A 23,156-nucleotide genomic window follows, 5' to 3' on the forward strand; every position below is an offset into this window, starting at 1 on the left:
CAAAAACAAAAAAAACCCACCCTATAGCAAAATTTGGAAAAGCTTCAACCAGTTCCTTATGAAAAATTATCTTCAAAATGCTATGTGCCGTCTTAGATCCATCACACCCATCTATATTATCTAAGAAGTGAATGAAATGTTTTAGTTTGCTGGAAAGGAAAATTTGAAGACCTTTTGCATCAGCTCTTGCTAACAGTTCTGTATCCCTTTCCAGAGTAGCCGGACTTTGGGAAGCCTGGTCTAGTCTTGACAAGAAACCAAATAAATCCACAACTTTTGTTTAAACACAGGAGTGCTTCTCCAGTTCCCTGCTAAGATAACATTTTAAGTTTCCACCTTGAACTTGTCACTTCCAATTAGCTTGCAGTCATCTGGGAGAATGGATTTGTGTCTCGATGTTTCATCCAAATATGGGGCTTCTGCCTGAGGAGTGGTTTTCTCTGCCTCTTCTTCAGTCCCCCACCCCCATCACAATATAAAGAACTGGGTTTTGAAGCGTTTTCTTGGCACAATCAAATCTGTGCAGGATTTTATGCCAGAATTCTGCCAGAAGAGTAATTTAAAATGTCTTTATCTTTCCCCCCCTTTAAACCAGTTTGCTTCTAAATTAACCACCCCCTTCTTTTTGGAACCATTCACAACTTTGATCATGACTTCTAAAATATAAACATAATAGAGGACAAGAGTTTGGCATCTTCTGTGCAGAACCATTTTGTTTGTGACAGATTTGTAAAGATGATTGTTGGGTTTTTGGCCAAGGGGCAGGGATCACCACTGATCAATATTCTCTGGAAGTACTTTCTATTCAGCATCTACTCACAGATGGAAAGCATAGACAAGCTTCAAGTAACTCGAACAGCTTCATTGCACATAGGCTATCATTCATATTGTGATCAGAACAGATTCAGGGAATGCCCAGCACATGATATGAACACAATTTGGTTGTTCATGCTTTTCATAGAACCTAGTTAGTCCCCAATATTAACCATTCATATTTGTTGCATTATCATATGTCAGTCGTCTGCAGTTCTTGATGTCAAGATCATATTTTTGATCAGTGATCGCTTTTCATAAACCTTTTCATAAGTCTCTAGGGTGACTGTCCATTGGCACAGAACATAAACGTTGCCCCTTTATTCAGGCAATAGCCCCCAAACGATGCATAACTTATTTGTATGAGAAATGTCTGGTACAGAGTCAACAATGAGAGAAAAGTACATTGCCTCTTTATCTCCTGAATAACTTTCATATGAACTTCATTATTAATTCAATCATTTCATCACAGATTTGTGATGAAACTTTTCCTTTATTTCCACGTTCTCGGGTCCTGCTCAAGAAAAGGATCAATTTGGGTTGTAAGTGGGAAGAAGGTATTTCTATCTTGTGGTGATCCCCAGTGTCAGATTGTCACCATAAAATTGAAGCTCTCTCTTTCTGCAAGAAACTTACTGACAGCAGCCATGTGCTTCAGGATGTCTTTCCAGCATCTGATTTCTTTGCACATCTGGCTGCTAAAAATTTGTCTATTATACTTGCTTTGTTCTTCTGTAACAGCCAAGTCATAATGCACTTTTGGTGCTGAATTCTGTTTTCATGCTCCTTGACTTTGTTCCTGATCCTCCACCCCCCACGCCAGGCTGAGAAACTTCTTTCCACAAAAGTTTTTTTCATCACCATGGATGAGTGAAAGAGTTTACAGGAGCAATTTCCAATGAATACAGTGTATAACAGTCACTTTTGACAAGGTGCCACTCCATTTTCTAATATTCACGCAAAATTCAGGGAATGACAAATACTGCACTGACTTTGGGTAAGCCGGTGATGAAATTTCAAATTTTCCATTATTGCTGAGAAACTATTCAGACCCTCTGCTGAAAAAAGACAGTGTGTAATCCTTCAGTAATTTCTAGAGGCCATTTATCAGGATTTCTGTCCACACAAGGTAGAGCAACAATGATAAGATATTCTGCTGGCGTTAGACTCATTGCTATGCTCTGTTGGTTTCAGATTCAGTGAGTTTCAGGCCAGGATTAGGGATGTACATGGACCTGGCGGGGGCCAGTTTGAAGGCGGCAGGGCACCTTTAAGGGCTGACTTGTTCTCTCATCGGAATGGAAGTGACAGGAAGTACCCTGTGTGCTAGTGAGTGTGACATTCGTGCGCACGCACCCGACACACGGGGTACTTCCTGTCACTTCCAGTCCGACGAGGGAATGGGGCGGCAGGGAGGCATGCTGCCACCCCACCAGACCCTTTTCAAGTGCAGCACTGGTGGGAGACGTGGTGGGAAGGGTAAGAGTGCCCTCCCCTGCCGTTAAAGGTGCCCCCCACCTTTGAACTGGCCAAACCGCCAGTCGTTCAAACCTGTTTGGAGGCTCGTAAATGGGCCTCTGAATAGGTGAGTGACATCCCTAGCCAGGAGTGCACACCTCATTTTGAGAGGAAAAATGAGATTCAGAGTGGCCCAAAGTTTGCAGTGTTTGAGGAGAGGCATCAAATGCAGCCTTGCCCAGAACTGATCTTTGTAAGTTTTGAAAGTGATATGAGGGTGGGGAAGAGGCAAAGGTGCCAGCAGTCTTCTCTCCTAGTGTTTCCTACAAGAAGTTCAATGAGTGGCACTCCTGGCAAAGACCAGATCAGTCCTGAAGATCTGCTCCAGTGGTGGAAGGGGCATCTGGCTGCCCTGTTGGTTTGAATAATTTGCTGCCTGAAGCAACCCCCTTATTTCGCCTCATGAAAGGACCGCAAAAGTTCAGAGTCTTCTCTCAAGCCTGGTTCCTGTGACAGGCAATGAAAAACACACTCTCCGGGTGTTTTTCCCCCCCTTTTGATAGCTCCACTTTCAGAATGTTGTGAAGATATTATAAAGTAAAGTAAAGAAAAGTTGTGCTGTTGAGTCGGTGTCGGCTCCTGGCGACAACAGAGCCATGAGGTTGTCTTTGGTAGAATACAGGAGGGGTTTACCATTGCCATCTCCCGCGCAGTATGAGATGATGCCTTTCCTCATCTTCCTATATCAGTGCTGCCCGATACAGGTGTTTCTCATAGTCTGGGAAACATACCAGTGGGGATTCAAACTGGCAACCTCCGGCTTCCTAGTCAAGTCATTTCCCCGCTGCGCCATTAGGTGACTTGTGAAGATATTATAGTGTTATATATGCTGGCTTCATTTGCCCCAGGTTGTTCTAAGCTAAGGTTTTTTTGCTTTTCTTACTGGTCTGGTTTATGTTTCCTTCATAACAGCTGCAGTTTTCTCCATCATTTTCACCCGGGGGGTGGGGGTGGAGCTCCATGTAATAAACTTCTATCTATCAGGCTGCTGTTTAAAGCACCAGAGCAGCAGCAAGAAGCAGCAGCAGCAACAGACACCCCTTCACCACCACAATCTCCTCTATAAGGCTTGACCTCCCCATGCAGCAGACTGAGGTGGTGGAATCTTGAGGAGGTAGAATGGACTGTGCCATTCAGATTGCAGGTAGGGGGCCTCCAACAAATCTCCCTATACAAGGAGAAATAACAAGCACTTCATGGACAAAAGGCACATCATATTCCTTGAGACACTAATGTTTGTTTATTTGCACTTTGTTTTTACTTGCAGGGATTTTTTCCTTCTTCATAAGAAAGGATTCAAATATGTGATTCACCTGTGTCTAATCTGCTTAGCCCCGGCAACCATTTTCAGTATTGGTATTGAACCCTGGAACATATGAAGAAGAAATTACCGTGCTTCTGAGGAGACACAGAGTGTATTTCTCCAAACTTCCAAGTCTCCATAGAGAGTCCCCACACAGCAGGGATCCATTAGGGAAAATGCTGACAGATCCCAGACGTCATGTAGGTAGTGTTTCCTGGTCGACGTTAGTCCTAGCATTGCTTCTTCTAGAAATTAAGCACTAGTTGAACTGTATTTGCAAATCTTCATGGGTACTTCATGCTGAATCTGAAAACAGGAATTTGATCACCCAACACCACATCCATTTACAAGTTCTTTGGAGCAAAGTTGACCAAGATGGATGAAACCTGCTTTGTTCTAGACCTCTGTATCCTCTTTTTGCCTCTAAATATCAGCTTGCCACAGCCTACTCCCTTCCTTTTCTCTTCCAACTCCCACAATGAGCTGCTTACTGTAATGCAACTTCCAGCAGAGCGGACAGGCAGGGAGACATGTTGTGAAACAGCTGTCAGTCTCCTATCACAAACATATCCACTAGGATGGGTTTAGCACATTCTCAGGTTTTTCTCCCTTCCTTTCTTTCCTGAGATGCTGAAAGTGCATCTGTCCTGCAATATTCTTGGCTGGCCTACATTCCATGCTGACTCAGGCTTCTGGACTCTCCAGTGGAAAGGTAACTAGGCTATAGGCTACGGTTCATCCTCCTGAAAATGATCACACAATCCGCTCTTAACACCTCCTGTTAGCTCAATAAAAGCAGTGTTTAAATAACCAAACTGCCTTCAGTGAACTGTACTTGCCATTTTCCCCCTGCTTCTTAGTGAAATAAAATAGGGATAATTATGAAGAGGATGAGCAGGTTTAATGAAAGCCAGTTTCTTTTGGTATATTCCTGAAGCAGCAATCATCATCTGTTTGGCTTTTGAAGAGCAACAATTACAATCACTTAAAACCCCCAAGGGGAACAAAAATAGAATTTAGATTAGCATATAAAATATACAGCTGGATTGGGCAAGCATGTTAAAAAAAAATCTGGGAAGATAATTCTCATTTGAATGCTATTCAAACTCACAAACAAAATGAGTTCAAGAGGATTTTACACGCTTCTGTCTCCTTTTAATAAGTAGTACACAACATATTGAAGGATTTTCCTAAAAACAGAACATGCAAACTGGCTGATGCTGGAAAAGACATGCCGAGGCAGCAAGGGCATTAGCAAAGGGACAGAAAGAACTAAAGGCAGCTGATTCTATGCATGTTTGCTTAGGGGCTTATGGCAAGCAAGTGTGCAGAGGACAGAGCTTGCGGTCTTCCAATGTCTAAAGTAAAAAAGGATGGTCTGAGTACATCCCTAATCAAGTATTTTTACGCCAAGCCAGTTTGATAAGGGAGCAGCTGGGGATGGAGAACACAGAAACAGAGAAAGCTGCTTTATATCAAGTTGTCCATCTAGCTCAGTATTGTCTATACTGATTGGTGGGGACTCTCCAAGAATCAGGAGTCTTTTCCAGTCCTACCTGAAGGTGCCAGAGACTGAACTTGGAACCTTCTGCATGCAAAGCAGGTTCTCTGCCACAGAGTTCAGTCCCATCGAAAGGCACATACTTTATGCTCCCCTACAATGACTTGCTACCAAATCCTGTTGTCATAAGTCCTATTCACACAGTACATTCAACACATGTAAAATCTGTATACAGTGTACACATGCACATACCTGTACTGTACATAATTTCAAACATTATGTCTAACACATATACAGCAGTACACTTCTTGCCTGTACACTGCATTTGAGGGGGCCTGTATATAGTTCACTGTTAAAATGAATGCATGTATAGTCTCTCACATAAACACATGAACATATGTTCAGAAACTTGAACATATGTACAACATAGTGACTGGATAGGGCTTCTGATGTTCAGAACATCTCTCTGTTCCCTGTTGGGTTGGAAATAGAACCTCCAGATTGGCCTAGGGATTACCAGTTGCTGACTCCTAGTGCATGTATGTATACACACATATACGATCAAGTCATGCTCCTCCACACATTCTCTGAATGCATGGAGGGAGGGAATAGGGCCACCCAGCCCCAAACCTCTGCATGTTCAGCTGACCTCTATATGTGTACAGGTAGATGCATGTAGAGGTCCTTTCTGCTTATTCAGCTGAATGCCCAGAGATTGAGGATATGGCCTTCTAGTGCACAGATGTCAGGGCATGACCCTTAGGTATAGTCTGATGCTTTCTGTCCGCACATTTGCAATGTGTGTGTCTGTGTGTGAATTTGGTGGGGGCGGGGGGAGGAAGAGGGTGACTGGATACCTACAGACCCATGCCACCTCCCTTCTTTCTTGCTGAAACATACTTTTGTTCTTCTATTGGGCATTTGAGCAATAATGTTAAACTGGGTTGATTAGACAAATAAGCCATGCAGAAATGCTACTCCTTTTAATGCATCCTTATACAAAATATACTATTTTTAGTAATTTTAGTTCGGCTGGAAAAACACACATTGTGTGTTCTTATTTCTGGGGAACATGAAATCAGTTCCACATCAGCTTTTGGCTTATCTGCCTTTTCTCTCTCAGAAAATGTTTAAGTCCATGCACTAGGATATAATCGCTTTGTGGAATGTCTCTCAATTTGCCTGTCCCAGGGCTGGGAATGATGGGTGCTGGTCCAACAATGTTTGAGGACCCAAGGTTGAGAACCCCTGCCCTGTCTGGGAGCCATGCCTGCAAAACAGTTCAACTACACACTACAACCTGGGGTGTTTTGAGATAGGAAATAGCCCTACCCTTGTTCCCACAGATGACCATTGCTTCTGTTGGGCTCTAGTCACTCACCAGCCAGACAATTGCTGCAAGTTCTTTGTCTGTGAGAAAAGGGGAACCAGATCCTCGAAGTATCCCATGATGCATTGCACTCCCAATAGAAAGGCAGCCCTCAGTACAACAGCAGCTATCCTCTGATTGGCCCCTCTAGTAGGAATGCATCCAAAACCTTGGTATTTATATCAGATATTTCTATTTTGAAGACCAAGTTCTTTTGAGATTTTTGAGGCTTTCATCATAAAGTGACTGCTCCTAAGCATAGTGGTTAGAGCACTGGACATGAGTCAGGGAGCACTGATTCAATGTCCCACTCAACCATCAAATTTACTAGGCGGTTTTCAATCTTTCAGCTTAACCTACCTCACATGGTTGTTGTGAGGATAAAAGGGGAGGGAAGAAACATGTACACCACCCTGAGCTTCATGGTGGGACAAAATACAGTAAATGATGCTTCAGTATCCACCTTCTAGCATTTTCTGTTCAATATAGAAGAAGTTGGCCTATTTCTCAGGGACAAACCCAACAAAACATGGGATGATGTCTTTTCTTTTGTGAAAAGCAACCACAGAGGTGAGGTTGCATGTGTTGAATAGAACTGGGAGAGAGGGATCTAACCCTTTCCCCCTGCACAGTGGTCCTTATTAGGGATGTGCATGAAATGGGATTTGCATTCCGTTCCGAGCTCAGAATACAATTTGATTTGTATGATAACAAGGCAACTAAGAAGCAAAGAGATCACAGGCCAACTGGAAGCCAGAGCCAAAACCAGTCAGGAAGGGGGAAACAGGCCTCCTAAATGGCACTCAGAACACTTAAAACACTCTGAATCGGAACAGGGTTGTTCCGTTCCAAGCTTGAAACCGGCCCTTCATTTGAAGGGTGCTCTGTTTTGCGCTTGAAACACTTGAAACGGCCTGTTTCAAGTCCCTAGCTCACATCCCTAGCCCTGATCCAGAACTGCACCTCTGAAGCTGCTCTTACTTGCACAGAAGAAAACACACAGACACAATTCACGCCCCTGCAGTTTTCCCATCTGCAGCTCATAGCAGGTCGGGGGAGGGCAGTTTCCAGCCAGGGCGATTTATTTTGAAATCTCTTCCTACAGCTAAAAAGGCTGTTCATTGATTGATTCTAGGAGACTCTTCCGTGGGTGTATTTAGAGATGAGAAAGCCTAGAAAAAATGTGGGGGTTTCACCCGCAAGGCATTCACCTCCATCCCCCATTTTTCCAATGGAAAAATTAGAACTAGGAGAAAAAACCCTTACAAAATATTTTCTGTTTTAGAATGGTGAGTGAAATGTTCCTTTGTTTTAGCAGCTCTTTATTCCCCCCAAGTATTCTCTATGTAAGACTGTTTATGGTATTGCAAACAGGCCCAGCCTTGGGGGCAGGGACCAGGATGATAGCCCCAGGCCCTGTGCTGGGACAGGCCCCACAGTGGAGCAGCCTGCCCTGCAAAAAAAAAAAAAAAAAAAATGACCTTCCTCCCCTCTCCCAGCTCAACCAACCTGTAGAGCTGCAGCCTGCAGGAGCCGTGGGCAGGCTAGCCTGCTATCCCAAGGCTCCCCTGCACAAGAGGAGACGCTTCCCCAGATCAACTCTCAGCTGCTCGGCGGGTGGGCGGGGCTTCCAAGGGCTTCTCCGCTAGGGCAGGCCTCTCTGGAGGCCTCCCAGTTTCCTGAAGCTCTTTCCAGGCCCTGAAGGGAGGCAGAGTGGCCAGTGCTGGCTGCCCACCAGAGCGCTGTGCACACCCTCTGTCCTCCCTGCCCTACAGCCCTGGGCTGTGCAGAGAGCTTGTGCCTTCCTCTTCCTTCTCGGGGCCAGCAGTGGAAGGTATGGGATTTCCCTTTTTCCATAATTCCCCACCCCCTTGCATATTTATGGAATGGTTTCCTATAGGGCTTTGATATGGGGCGCAGATATAAAATGGATTGGCAGGGTGGGAGGGCTCTGAATATTGGAATTGAAATGGATTGGACAAATTGCTTATTTTTAAATATTTTTTGGAATTTTTATATATATATAAAATATATATATTTTATATATATATATTTTATATTTTATATCTATCTATCTATCTATCTATCTATCTATCTATCTATCTATCTATCTCCTACAAGTGGCTTGTTTCATGGCAGAAAATTACAAAAACTTCTGGAACTGAAGCCATGCTCCCTTGGACCAGCATTCCATCCCCTTGTGTAGGAATCTGCCCTTTGCCTTCATAAAAAGAATAAAAGCACTCCACTTTTTGCCCCACCCTTTAGATCACCTGGAATGACTTGCATTAGGGCTTTGATATCTGGCACAGGTATAGGACACGGTGGGAGGGCCCTGAATAGTGAAATTGAAATGGTTTGGACAAATTGTTCTTCATATTTTTTTTAACCCCCCCCCCCAAATATATATATTTAAAAAGTCCTATAAGTGGCTTGTTTCATGATTTTTGATAAATTTTCCTACTGCAGTAAAGCTGCCAGAAAGAGTTCTCTCTATCCGTAGAGTACTTCACAACTAGTGAAAGTAGGGCTAACTATAAACATCTAAATAAACTTTATTTATTTTATTTGTACATGCACTATGCTCAAGTTGGTTTGCAATCCAGAATGTCTGAGTGAGAACTGTGAAGCAAGGGGCATGTGTTGTGCTTTTAACCTTTTCCCCTTACAAGCTGGTTGGACATGTCCAAAAACCTCACTCACTTACTCACATGCACTATTTACACAGTATGTCATCAATCAGTATGATTTTATAATCATACAAAATGTTTCGGGGGGGCCCGCACATGCTGATTCACCCCCAGCCCCGCACCCCCCCACTCAGGGACAGCCCTGATTGCAAATCCTGTCTCATGTAGACATACATAACTCTCAAATCCTCTTGCCTGCTTTGGATTCCTTCATCTTCTCCAGAATGTGAAAGAAACTGGCCTATGTTTGAAACTGTAGGGGAAGAATGGCAGTTCAGTTCCCCAATAGCAAAGTAAAACCAGTTTGGTGAGAAAGCAGCAAAACAAGAGGTCTTGAGACAGTTCTTTAGGATTGAAGAACTACAAGGATTTATTTAAAGAAAAGGTTACAAACAAATGTGAAAAGGCCTGCAGCTTAATTTCAGCTGTAGCTCATGGCTGAAGAGAGAGAGAGAGAGACCAAAAAACAAGCAACTATCTCTGGAGAGACAAAATGGAGACTAACACTGGAAGAACAAAAAGGGGAGGAGTCCAGCACTTTTATCCATGACCTTAACTGCCCCCCCCAACAGTGGTCACTATGAGACATTGCAGCTGAGAGCTGATGCTGCCAGGGTCCTAGCTCCAACAGAAACTACACACACCAAATCAAGAAAACAAGCTAACATGATCAATCATACTTGTTTTAGTCTGTGCAAACCTTCAGTTTGCTAGCATTAATGAAGATGAAAATAAAAGTTCCACATTGGATGGTAGTGGTCTTTCAAAAAGGGTGATTAGAGAAAGAAACTTGAGATCGTATTTTCTCAAGAGTACATTATTCATTGTTTAAATGATATAGGTAGCATGTGGCTAATTTATTATGGCACCTACTGTAAGTGAAGATGATACACTATTGAAGAGTGTTAGAAAGTTTAATTCAATATAAAGGTTTGCTAATTGCCCTGACCACTGTGATCTGTTGGGTTGAAGGCAGATCCTGTTTTAAAGTCCAGCTAATGAAATAAAACATTTTGATTTACTACAATATAGATGGTTTCTATTCTCATCTCTTTTTTTTTAATTTTCCCCTGTATTTTTCGCAACTGACAACAACCTGAGATGTTTAGATAACTTTCAGTGGAAGCAGCTTTTTGCTCCATCTCTAATAGTGGGTATCTCTGTTATTGTTTGAATAAAACAGGCATTTCTGCTTTTACGTTTCACTAGTACATAGGCTCCAACTGTTCTTATTCACCGGGCACAGTCCCTCCGTTCTGGAATCTGTTTTGCCCTCTGTTTCTGGAATCTTGGGGATGTATTTTTCACATGAGCTCCTGGAGTTCCCATTCTTCAGGATTCCACTCCCTCCTCAGAGTCCCTGGCTATTAAATCTCCATGTGGATGGGTGAATGAATGCATCCTGCTTCTAGTTCCCCTTCATGTAAATGGGTGCATAACACTAAGCCACTATGCAGTGCACACTACACAGCATATAGTAGTAGAATCCAGTATAGTAGCAGAATCCAGTTTTCAAACATGAATAATAGTGATCAAGAAGCTTGAGTAATAATCCTTAGAATGAGAATTGATGGTTAAAAGTATATCCCTATTTTCATCTTAGAAATGTTGGCAGGTATGGGATTGGCTCACCTGCTTTCGTAATCTGAAATCACATGCTCTGCATGCACTTGATTCTCTGCTTTCATCCGACCACATTAGTCTCCATCCTTCTCCTGCCCTTTTTGATTTTTGTCTATAGCTGCAACATGTACATACTAAGATTCCCAGATTGTATACAGGCTCAGGTTGCATTATGGCAAGAAAAATAGCCAAGGATACACACATGTTGCAAAAGTAGTTGGGGGAGAAAATACCTATGAAGGAAGCACAGACTGTAGACTTATTCAGACATTATGTTGTATGTGCAAACAGACATGTGTTGTGTGAATATTTTGGATGTGCATTAGTTTTAAATGTGAACCCAAGTACAGGCTCCTCAAATGCAGGATATAGACAGGAAGTGTACTGCTGTACCTGTGTGAATAATTGTACGTGCATACAGATCGGTGTCTGAACACTGTGCAGATTGTGTGTGCATTGAACATAACGTGAACAGAGCTAGAATGCTAACATTTATTGCAACCATGAGAGCTAAAAGTGTACATTTTGAAATTAAAGTGAAGATCTTCAGAGCTCTTAACAAATGGTTTAATTGGGTTCAGACTAGATGCAACAGAGATGAATCAATCAATCCCTGGTGTCCCCCCCCCCCCACTTCTTCTTGCTTAAAACAGCTCTGCAGGTATGGGAGTTTAGGTCTGGACCACAGCATGGAGGGTAGAGGGATTAACCTTTAACCCTTTATCTTATGTGGCATCTCTGATCACAATTGTCCTCTCAGAGCTGCTTTCTGATGTGGAGGGGGAAATAGTCAGGTTTCCCCCTCCTTGGCTTATAGCAGTTCCAGGATATGTGCACGCGCATGCATTATTTGAATTTGGGATGCTGCACGTGTGGGGAAAGGCTTCACCCTCCCTTCCGTCTGCACCGCAGTCCTGGAATCGCCCTTCTCCACGGTCACTTGTAGCAAAACGTAAAGCAAACACACGCATATGTCTCCTCTGTCATATCTAGGTTGATCCTTGAGGGGTAGAAAGTCTTGGCTGACAGCGGCTGTGTGTATCCAGGGAAGAATTAATACAGACATGGTCATTGGACGCCATCATATTATAGTCCTTGGCTGTTGAATAATCTGTGTTAATTATCTATTAAGACAGAGAAAGAAGAACTCTTGCAATGAGTTTAAAAACTAATTTATGTAGCAGTTGCGGCGGCACAGCAGGGAAGCAGCTTGCCTAGAGTGCAAAAGGCTGTTAGTTCAAATCCCCGCCAGTGTGCTTCATAGACTGAGTCTAGTAAATATATCTGTAGTCACCTATATTGGACAGCAGCGAAACAGGAAGGTGCTGAAGGCATAATCTCATACTGTGTGGGAGGAGACACTGGTAAACCACTCCTGTATTCTACCAAGAAAATCACATGGATAGACAAATCTATGTGATCGACTCGGAGTCGAGGCTGACTTGACGGCACAATCTTTTGAATGTGCATACCTGAGTTAGTAAATGCTCTCCTGGTTAAGGAACTGTGAATCTGAGAGCCAAAGTCTGTGTGACTTTTTTTTTAAAAAAGTATTTATCAGTGGGGTTCTGATTCAGACTGGGATCATGGCAATGACAGAGGGAGGGTTTAATATTCCCCCCCCCACCTCCCTGGTGCTGTTTTTCCTGACAAGTTGCCTCTCTGCTGCTATTTGGCTTGCAGGGGAAGTCTTACAGGTGCCTGTATGCACTGTATCCACAGAACTCCCACATCATATCCACTGGCTTAGAGCCCTGTAAGCAGAGTTGGGGGCAGAATCCTCAGAGGCAATGGAGGAGGACAGCATAGAACTATACCTTTAAGAGCTGTGCAGAAGCAGGAATTTCAGCTGGTGCCGCTTTTCCTGTCCTTGCATGACAAGTCACACCTGGCAAGGTTCTCTCTGCAAGGGCAGGTGATCGATCTGAATGTAACATGAATGTGTCATTCTCTTCTTTAAGGGTTGGATTGGTCCTGAGAAACTACTCTGATTGCAGCAGTGGGGGACACTTTGCCACCCTGCTGGTGCCCCAGTAATCTGCTGCCGCCTCACCTTTCATGACCATCTCCCTTTGCCTCATGAAAGGGCCACCTCTGCTGGGGAGGCCCTCCTTGTTGGAAGGCCTCAATAGGAATGTATGTTTGAGGAAGGGAAGGCTCCTGAGGTTCTCCCCTTCTCAGCCAAGACACAAGTGGGCTGAATGCCATCAGCAAAGCTACTGCTTTCCTCTATTGATGCTTCCTTCTTCCAAGTGAGGTCTCTCTAACGTCCATGTTGGCTTAGTGCCCCAGTCTGTATATCTTCACATGCAGCAGTGGACTGTGTCCTACACCTGTTTGCAAGGATCTCAGAGTGCTCCCCTATGGAACAGTTGACTTGCATTTCTTGTTTAAGAAACTGTGCTTTCCCAGAAGTGGGAAGGGAGCATTCACAAATTATTGGTGCCTGGTTTGGGCCAGGGGAGAAGGTAGAATAAGCTTCGAAGAGGGGTCCCAAGCTCAAAAAGTCTAAGGAAGAGGAAAGAGAGTTAACTTCCCAAGTACAATAGCTGCTTGACTTTCAATGTTCATAAATGGCATTACTTTGCGATGAAAACTTTCTGGGAAAGAAATATCTGATTATTCATACCAAAATCTGAAGATTGCATTTTTATTTATTTATTACATTTTATATCCCGCTCTTCCTCCAAGGAGCCCAGAGCGGTGTACTACATACTTAGGTTTATCCTCACAACAACCCTGTGAAGTAGGTTAGGCTGAGAGAGAAGTGACTGGCCCAGAGTCACCCGGCGTTCAGAGACCCATTTAGAGAGCACTTACGGTAGCTGTCATCTCCTGAATGTTAAGGTCACATAAGAAAGGGCACAGCACGTGTCCTTTTTTTTTTGCTACCCTTCACTGGCCATCTGTTTTGTATGCCACATGCACCCAAACAAGACAATGCACTGTAGCATGCAAAAACCCCTCAGTGCTTATGCAATTTAATGTGAACTCAAACAAAACAATTAAGTGTAAGGACATTTGGTGGCAGGTAAGGAAATCAAGCAAATGCTGGCTGTCTCCTAGATATAAAAGGTGCATGCGTCCAAGCAGCATGATTAGCATGGACGACATGGCGTGTGCTGACTATATTAAAGACATCGTTGCATTCTTAGAATGCACCCATCAGGAAGTCGGAGCGGAGCATATTTTTAGAAGGAATTGCTTGACTTGCTAACAAATGGTAGCCTAAAATAGATTCTCCACTCCCCCTCCCCCAAACAAGCCTCACATTCCCACCACCAGCAGCTATTCCCCTAAGAAGTACAAAAGCTCTGTCTTGCCTAGCATTTTTCAGGGCTATCAGATGCAAAAGGCTCCTGTCTGTATCATTCATAACTTTGCAGAAGAGAGAGACAGAGATCTTTTGGCAGTTTCTACCCAATTCTTCAAAGACAAGGGGGCAAAAGTTCTCCTTTGCAGTAAACCACTCCAGTAGCTAAGCAGGGTCTGCCCTGGTTGCATGTGAATGGGAGACAACATGTGAGCACTGTAAGATATTCCCCTCAGAGGAAGGAGCCACTCTGGGAAGAGCAAAAGGTTCCAAGTTCTTTCCCTGGCATCTCCAAGATTGGGCTGAGAGAGATTCCTGCCTGCAGCCTTGGAGAAGCTGTTGCCAGTCTGGGTAGACAATACTGAGCTAGATGGACCAATGGTCTGACTCAGTATATGGAAGCTTTCTATTTTCTTATGTTCCTATGCCTACTGGGTTCCAAGAAGGTGTTAATTCCAAGATGCCGACAATCTTCATTCACTCATTTCTGTTCAGGCATCTCCATTCTTCATGCATGTGCATGCATTCAGCCCGGTTGATATGCACACTAGGTAATACCCATGAGCCTAAGCACATTTCCTTACAGTGGGGCAAGACTGAAATGGCTAATGGGTTTAATGTCCACCATTTCCCAATGGAGCAGCCCTATAGCTGTGGGAGCTTCTATTTTTAATGTTCACCATTTCCTAATGGTGCAGCCCTAAAGCTGTGGGGCCTCTCTTTCCCCCCTCACAACAGTGAGTGCAAAACTGAGAGAGAAAACCTACTACTCCTTACCTTGCTGTGCTCTGCTTCCTCAAGCAATTTTTATGGGCCTAGCTCCAAGTCGGAAAGTGAGCAGAGCTGGGGAAAAGTTCCTTGAAGCAAAGAACAGAAGTGTCTGTGGGAGAAGGCACAAGGCTTTGTTTCCCTCACCTGTATGCTCAATTTCATGTAAAAAATAATAATAGCAGCCCCCTTTTATATTTGAATGGGGAAGGCATGGGAATAAAATGTTTCTACCACAGACAGCAAAACAAGACAACTCAGTGGGTCTGTGCACTACTGACATGCTTGCCAGAAAAACTCAAGTAAAGGAGTGGGATGACTGCTCATTGCTGATAATATTGCTATAGTTATTATAAAATAACTATAACAGTGGCTTTAAGGCAATTTAGGCTTGAGCATATCCAAGGCCAGGCCCTATAACTTCTCCTCCACTTCCACAAATCTCCTTGCCCTTCCTACTGACTGCCTCTGATGGCAACAGCTTCCAGCCATGTCCGTCTGTTACAGCAAAATGATGACAAAGAGTCTTGTGGCATCTTTAAGACCAACCATGTGTCTGGAGCATGAGCCTTTGTGGACTAAATGCCATTAGATGTGATGGTTTCTTTATCACACACACCTGTTTCCTAAGCAGTGCTTCTCAGAAAATTTCAGCTTGCTCCCCCATCCAAACCTATTCTGCCCCCTGCCCCCAGGTCAGTACCAGCCAGCTGATCTGCAGTATTGTACACCGTCCAGAGATGTAAGTTTTGGGTGGTGTAGAAATCTGTTAAATAGAAAAATAAAGTTAAAATAAAGTGGTGACTCTCTTATACTGCAGGGGGTGAATAACTGGCCGTATCCAACCCCAGCATAGCATTTCTCCCATGGCTGTTGCTGGTGTCTGCCTTCCTTTTCTTTTTAGATTGGGAATCCTTTTGAGACAGGAGCGAACCATTTATTCCTTATTACCCTTTGCTTTGTAAACTGCTTTGACAGCTTTTTGTTGAAAAGTGGTATATACATATTTGTAACAGTAGCAGCAGCAGCAGCACACAGAGCAGGGGCGAGCTTCCCTGGGGCCAGGGGACAAATAGCAGGAAGGGAGCCTTATTGTGTGCACCCGAGTGCCCCAAGCCACTGCTCCTGCCTCCTTGGGGGCCTCCAAAATATCTGGGGGGCCACCCTGCTGCCGCTGCTGCCCCACTACTGCCTGCTGCCCTGCTGATATTCCTCATCTTCACCGCTGGGGGTTGGGGGCTGAGCGTAGCATAGCAGGTGCACCAGTGCAGTTTGAGTATGGATGTCACCTGCCTGTGACATCACAGGCATGCAACGTCCATATGCAAACTGTGCAGGTGTGCAGGAGAGGCCCACCAGCCGCAGCGCCCACCACCACCAGGTGTGGCCTGCTCCGCTCCACTCACTCCCCCCCAGCGGTGAAGATGAGAAATATTGGCGGGGTGGCAGTGCAGCAGCAGCAGCAGCGGTGGCAATGGGGTGCCCCCCCAATCACTGGGGCTTCTTGTGGGTCCCTTGTGGGCCCCTTGACCCTCCAGGCCCAGGGACATTTGTCCCCCCTTGTCCAGTAGATGCTACGCCTATGATACAGAGATCCTTCCATTTAATGCTCCGCCTGCAGCTGTGTGCAAAAGCCAGTGGATTTGGGCTCAAAAGCAACCCTGGAGTTAGACAGAGAAACAGAACAAGATACCTTTGGACCATCCCTCCCCCCCACCCCCCACCCCCCCAAAAAATCACACGCAGAGGAAAGCCAGTAGAACAAAGCAGCAGCTCTTCCCAAATCAGATTCAATGCAAATCTGTGAGGATCCCTGAGTAGAGGGCATTCAATTCACCAGTGTGCTGGATGGCAAGGGGAGGAAACATATAACCTATCAGTGGCTATGGTGGTTATATGTTACCTCCTGGTTCAGAGGCAGTATGACTCTGAATATCACAGCTGGGGAGAAACAGCGGGGGGGGGGGCAAATGTGTGTTTTATCTAACACAGTAACTATCATACAATTTAGTGCAAGTGTCCTGATCTCATATTTGAAACATCTCCTCCACTGCGTGCCCCCCTCCCCAAAATTACACTTCACCTTTATAACACTTCCTCCTCACAAGATTATTTTTCTTCCACAATGAGCTCATCCACACAATCAACAACTGTTTTCTACCCAGGTTTGGGAGCTGTGTGTACCCCCAATTTTCAGTTGTGTGGAAGTAAGGTAGGAGGAAAAGCTACCCAGGTTTTCCTCCTACCTTGCTTCCACACAACCAAAAATTGGAAGCACACACAGCCCCCAAACCTGGGTAGAACACAGTTTTTGATTCTGTGAATGACCTCAATCAGAGGTGGATTTAACCACAGACCTTGGGGATCAGGTCTGTGGCCTCCCGTGTCTAAGGGGGGGGCTCCAAATGATCGTGGGGGCCTCCCCAGAGCCCTGCCACTGCACTCCTTATCTGCGCCCACTCTGCCGCTGCCACGCACCTGCCACTGCCCCACCAATATTTGCAACAGCGGCAGCAACCGCATCCATGCCTGGGAAAGGAGGCTGAAGAGCAGGAGGATGGGGAGGGAGAGAGAGATGAAAAGGAGGAGGAAGAGGTGGCCAGTGGGGCTTTCAGGTGATGGCATGGTGGCGGCAGCTTCCTGCTCCACAGCCTGTTGCCCCCATGGGGAGCAGGAGACTTGCAAGCTGGGCCACACACCCAAGTGAGTGTGCTGCTGCAACCATAGCGTGGTGTCATGTCTGAAGGCCCACAAGCACTTCTGCCACTGGCGGGACTGCCAGTGTACCAACTGCCTGCTGGTGGTCGAGAGGCTGCCCACTGCAGCTGCTACCACTGGGGGGAGGCCTGCTTCACTCAGTCACTCAACCCCCCACCCCACCCCACTGGTGGTGAGGATGAAAAATACTGGTGGGGCAGCGTTGGGGATGGAGCAGCGGCAGGGCAGTTGTGGGGAGGTGATGCAGTGGCAGAGCTCTAGGGAGCCCCCCCCCCAGCAACAGGAGCAGCAGTGGCGGCGGCAGCAGGCAAAAAGAAGATTAATGGGGAGCCTTGTGTCAGTGGGGGGGGGCTCTGATGCACTTCAGTTCCTGGCTCTTTTTTGTCCTTGGTGCACCACTGACCTCAATAAATGCTTCCTCCCTGCTCCATTTTTCGAGGCACTGTGAAAAGGGAACAACTTTGCCATGCTTACATATTATACCCTTTTCAACACAGTTTAGTTACTGAAAGAGTAATTTTCACATCTAGGAGCCATCTCTGGGGTATTGTTTTACACCATGGTAGCCATGTAACACATCACAATGAGAATCTTCCCTTCCTCTCTCAAAGGTAGCTAGCTTAGCTTAGCCTTGTTTTGCAGTAGCTATCTTTGGAGATGCCTTGATGTCTCACCTAAATGTTGTAAACTTGCATGAGAAGAGAAATCGCTTCCTACTCACTAACAGAAGCAGCAGCAATGGCCTAACTTGTGGCTAATACAATAAACATCAAAACCACAACTAATGGTTTGGTAGTTGCAATCAGCCTGATTCAAAATAAAGGACTTGGTGTGTTCACTCATTGTTATTGATGATGATCTTGCCCAGTGTTCATGCTGTCCTCACTAATAGCTTTTATCCTCCTGTATACTTCATTCTAAAAACCACCCCCACCACCCACCCACCCCCAAAATCTACTGGCTCTTTGTCAGCAAAGAGAAGTATACCATGTGTGCTGATGTTCATGCTCATAATGTTTAGCAAGGGATACACTGCCCTGTGGGGCCAGATAGTGGATAGAAGGAAGCCTACTAAAGTGTTTTGCCCCCAAAGAGATTGCCTTCTCATTTTTCTAGTCTGCAATCAGAATAGAAATAGGCAAACACCACCTTGATCTCTGATGATGAAAAGCAAACCCTTGGATTAGTTATAAGGTTGTCCAACCTATACTGAGAGATGCACTGTATACATCTCACATTTAAAAGGGGCCTTCTTTTGTAGAATACAGGAGGGGTTTGCCATTACTATCTCCTGTGCAGCATCAGATGATGCCTTTCAGCATCTTCCTGTATTGCTGCTGCCTGATATAGGTGTTTCCCATAGTCTGGGAATACAGCAGGGAACCTGTATTCTACCAAAGACAACCACAGGGCTCTGTGGTCGCCAGGAGTCGACACCAACTCAACGGCACACTATACCTTTAAAAGCATCTTAGGAACATTGGAAGCTGCTTTATACCAAGTCAGACCACTGCTCCATCTAGCTCTGTATTGTCTACACTGACTGGCAGTGGCTCTCCAACGTTTCAGGCAAAGGCCCTGCCTGGAGATGCCAGGAATTGAACCTGGGACCTTCTGCATTCAAAGCAGATGTTCTGCCACTGAACTATGGCCCCATCTTGGAAATCTTAAGCCATTTTGGCACTTTCTGGATGGCCAGGTGCAGGGGTGGAGCCACCATTGTGTAAACGGATTCAAAGAACCCGGGCTGCCAATGGAAAGGGCCGCCGAAGCCCACAAGGGGGCGTGGCTTGGGCTCTGGAAGAGCCCAGAGCGAACTCCCCCCGCCCACGTGCAAAGTGAGGTCACACGCAAAGGGGGTGTGGGCTTGAGCTCCGGAGAGCCCAAGCGAGCTCTCCACTGTCATTTCAAGCAGCACTTGCTGCATGACATCTTTTTCCCTTTCTCTCCCTTGCTGGAGGAAGAGAAAGGGAAATAAAAGGCTGTCAGGCAGCAAACACTGCCTGTAAAGGACAGGGGAGAGCCTAGGCGTGGGCGGGGCGGGGAGTGTGCTTGGGGCTTTTTTGGAGCCCAGGCCATGCCCCGTGCATGTGATGTCACACGCATGGGATGTTGCTAGAGGGGCCGCCGGGATGCCAAGATGAGTCTAAAAAGATCTACTTTGTATTCACCCTGTTCTAGATCTGAGAGGCAATGTTAAGAGAAAGATTTATTCTCTCTTAAAATGGAATCCTGGGTATACAGATCTACATTAATACCACCCCTGTAATAATACGTGGCATTTCCAGTCTGGAGTGTAGTGGACCACCTTGTAGGGTTAAGAAGTAAAAAATAATAATGTATCATACAGGGCAATATCTAGGTCCACATGGGATCCAATAGTTGCACAAGCCACTTACAGGGGAACATGCAGCTATTACTACAGCTATACAGAAAAATACAAAAACAGAAAATCTACTCAAATCTACCCATTTATTTATGTTAAGTTCTATATCAGAACAGTGCAATATGAAACCAAAGATTCTGGCTGAAAATCTGCCTCCCTTAAACTCAATGGGAAGAGAGCGGCAGTTTTAAGAAATACTAAATTACTGCTTAAAACCACACAGATGCATGCAAGTAAAATGTATCGGATCAGGTTCTTTTAAAGACAGCATTTCTAAAATGTTTTGAATGTGTCCATTTTAATAAGTTCACTCTACCTTAGGGTTGACAACCTTTAAAACAGCTCCTACTCCCATCATTTTAACACCAGCTTGGCGTGTGCACGTCAGCAGCTGATACACATCATCATGTTACTCTCCATGCCTTGAAAAGCTTCACTTGCCAATTTTCTGCACAATATGCTACTGTTAAAGGCAGAAGAGCAGGCCAGCTGTTTTTCCTGATCAGTTGGCAAGCTTACCCATTGCAATCCTCTGGAGGATACTGGCCCAAAAGACAAAAAAGCTCTGTTAAGGAAGAGGTTTTTGTAGCTTGAATGCATTCACACAGGCCTGAAGCCAGACATGTCATCATAGTGACAGGACTAAAAGGTAAGAGGAGGCACTGCCAGTCAACATGAAGCCGAAGGAGTCCTCTAAAGCCAGTGTGAGATCAGAACAGTTGCATGACAGACAGAAAATGACCACTCTGTCCTTCCTGCAAAGGAATCTAGTTTCTCCAGGATGTCCTAGGCCTTATCCCTGCCGAGCGATGCAATGAATAGGAAATCTGTACCGGTTAGATTTTTCAGTTTGCCACATAATGTTTAAAGGGACACGAACACCACAGAAAAAGCAGACAGCAAGCAAGAGAGATGTGTAGGCTGTAATTTGCTCTCTAAGCTAGGGTTGTCAAGTTTTCAACTTGTGCCTGAGACTTCAAAAGCAGCTTGATGCATAGACTTCAGCAGGTGATAATGCTTTTCCCAGTGATACAAGGAACTAGCTTGCTGACTTCTGCCATTCAGCTGCTGTTAGACACAAGAGCAGGCAAAAGCATTTTTTCTGTCCAGTTGGCAACCCTTGTTTAACTGAAACATTTATCATTCTTTGTTGTTGGCAGAGTTTGCAATACATAGCCAAAGTGGCATACAGCTTTGGTAGTCCTTTGCTCTGACACATTCTTTTGCGGCCAATATAGTTAACATTAAAGGAAGACATCCCATATTTTCAACTTAATGCTGAAATAATGCTAGCCAGATAGAACCGCAACAAACCCTCACTATTAAGTCTTAGCATAAGTTTGTCTTCGCATAAGTTTCATGCTCTCCAAGGCAATGGATGTTTTGATCTACAAAAAAGTTGCAGTCACGGCAACCCGTCTGGAAGTTACTTTATTAAGTGTTTATTATTTCCCAAATACACATACCGTTTGTATCAGCGACACTCAGGCCAGTCAAAGACCAGCCTCCCTGAGCCTGATGGGACTAATGATTAGAACAGAGGTGGATGGCAATTATCTGCATTCCATTAAAAATAATTAGGTTTGTTAACAGCAAATTACAGGGACCTCTGGCAGACGTATTTCTGACATTTGCAGAAACAAGAGTTCAGAGGATTATTGTTCTCTTGTTGATCCTACAAACAGGAGTCTAAGAGTAGGTTAATAGGACTGCTAGTGCACTTCCCATCCTTGCCCATTAATGTTTAAAAGATGATTCTCACAACGGTTTCTACAAACAGTGCAGATTCCACAGAAAATCAACAGTTCATTTGAAGCCCGAGAACATGAGCACACTTATTAGGAAGGAATCCTATTGCAGTCAGTGGGACGTAAAATATGCTTAGGATTGGGTTAAAAATAAGGACCAAGAGAGGAGAGACGCTCCATCAGAAGTAAAAGCAATTTCCAATGTTGTGTCAATAGTGTTGATATCATTATCAACACTACGTTGTGTTGACAAACAATTGTCAAATGCTGTGTTGACAATTCACATCTACACCTCACTTGAATGCTTTTTGCATTCTTCAGCCACCAGTTCCGCTGGTGAAACCACCACAGATCTGGTCAAGTATGGACTACCATGCTAAGATTTAACACAGCCTAGCAAATGAGGTCCTAAAAGCAACTAACCTGCAAAAAGCTTGCTCACACAGATCTAGTCACACATTTTCAATACATCAATGGTTTTCAAAGAAAATAGAAGCCACTCCTTTCCAGTTTACAAAAAACCATGAAAGCAATTCAGAGTGGCCAGGCTACTCACAGGCCTGGTTTAGCAGCAAGATGGAAGCATTATCATGAACTAGAGGTTATGCATGTTCAAACCCATTTTTGCTTTTGGTGCTGTAATTCTCAGACAAGTGGGCTGACTAGAACCGTGGAAGCACAATTTTTAAGATTCCCTATAGCAAGAATAGTACTTGCTTTGTACCGGATTCTTGGTTATATTATGCGGAAATTAAATGGCTTCTTAAAGAAGGTGTGTGTGGATGAGTGAGATGTTCAACAGGCATGATTAAAAGATGTACCTATAAGATAAAAACCAACAGGACCCCAATATGATTTCTTTCTACTGATACTTAGATTTACTTAATAGACAAGGGGAAGGGGAAATAAAAAAAGAAGAAACTAGTCAAATCTGGGAGTTTCCCAGATAGCAGGCTTTATCACAGATTAAGGGGGGTGAATTGTTGTGAATTATGGGGTATCTTGGGTATTTTGAATTTGAATGTTTTTGCTGTGGAATGTTTTGCTATCACCTGCTTAGAAATGACAAAGAATGCTTTTGTCTGCAAGCTGCTGTTGAATGCGCAGGGGGAGGGGAAGTGTGCAGCCCTGTTTATGTCACTGGTCAGTCCTCTTTCCACAACCCTGTTGTGACAGTAGTTTGTTGCTGTCACTGTAAGGAGGATATCTGAACTTCTCTGTGGTTACAGTATGTGATCATCTTTCTAAGTGTCATGAACAAGTAACAGCAGTCAATGATGTAATTTAATAGCAATTGTCTGCTTTTGAAGATAAAACAAAATCAGACTGCCCCCCTTGTTATGTTTTTGCTAATGACTTATGTAGCTGAAAGGAAATGTTAAATCTCAGGGAATACCACACACTGG

General features: G+C 44.5%; 1 protein-coding gene and 1 non-coding gene across 3 annotated transcripts in view; one reads left to right on the forward strand and one right to left on the reverse strand.

The window, feature by feature from the left end:
- The first annotated feature begins 8,191 nt into the window (after positions 1 to 8,191).
- Positions 8,192 to 23,156, forward strand: part of LOC128346326 (uncharacterized) — a 151,097-nt gene continuing 136,132 nt past the window's right edge. For both annotated transcript variants that reach the window (XR_008316902.1, XM_053299506.1), the window contains exon 1: positions 8,192 to 8,338. The gene's annotated coding sequence lies outside the window, so the exon portion shown is untranslated. The remainder of the gene's footprint in view (positions 8,339 to 23,156) is intronic.
- TRNAS-UGA (transfer RNA serine (anticodon UGA)) lies at positions 19,200 to 19,271 on the reverse strand. Its single transcript has one exon. It is a non-coding gene; the product is annotated as a tRNA-Ser (tRNA).

The sequence above is a fragment of the Hemicordylus capensis genome, chromosome 2 (genome assembly GCF_027244095.1).
Source record: "Hemicordylus capensis ecotype Gifberg chromosome 2, rHemCap1.1.pri, whole genome shotgun sequence".
Taxonomy (NCBI): domain Eukaryota; kingdom Metazoa; phylum Chordata; class Lepidosauria; order Squamata; family Cordylidae; genus Hemicordylus; species Hemicordylus capensis.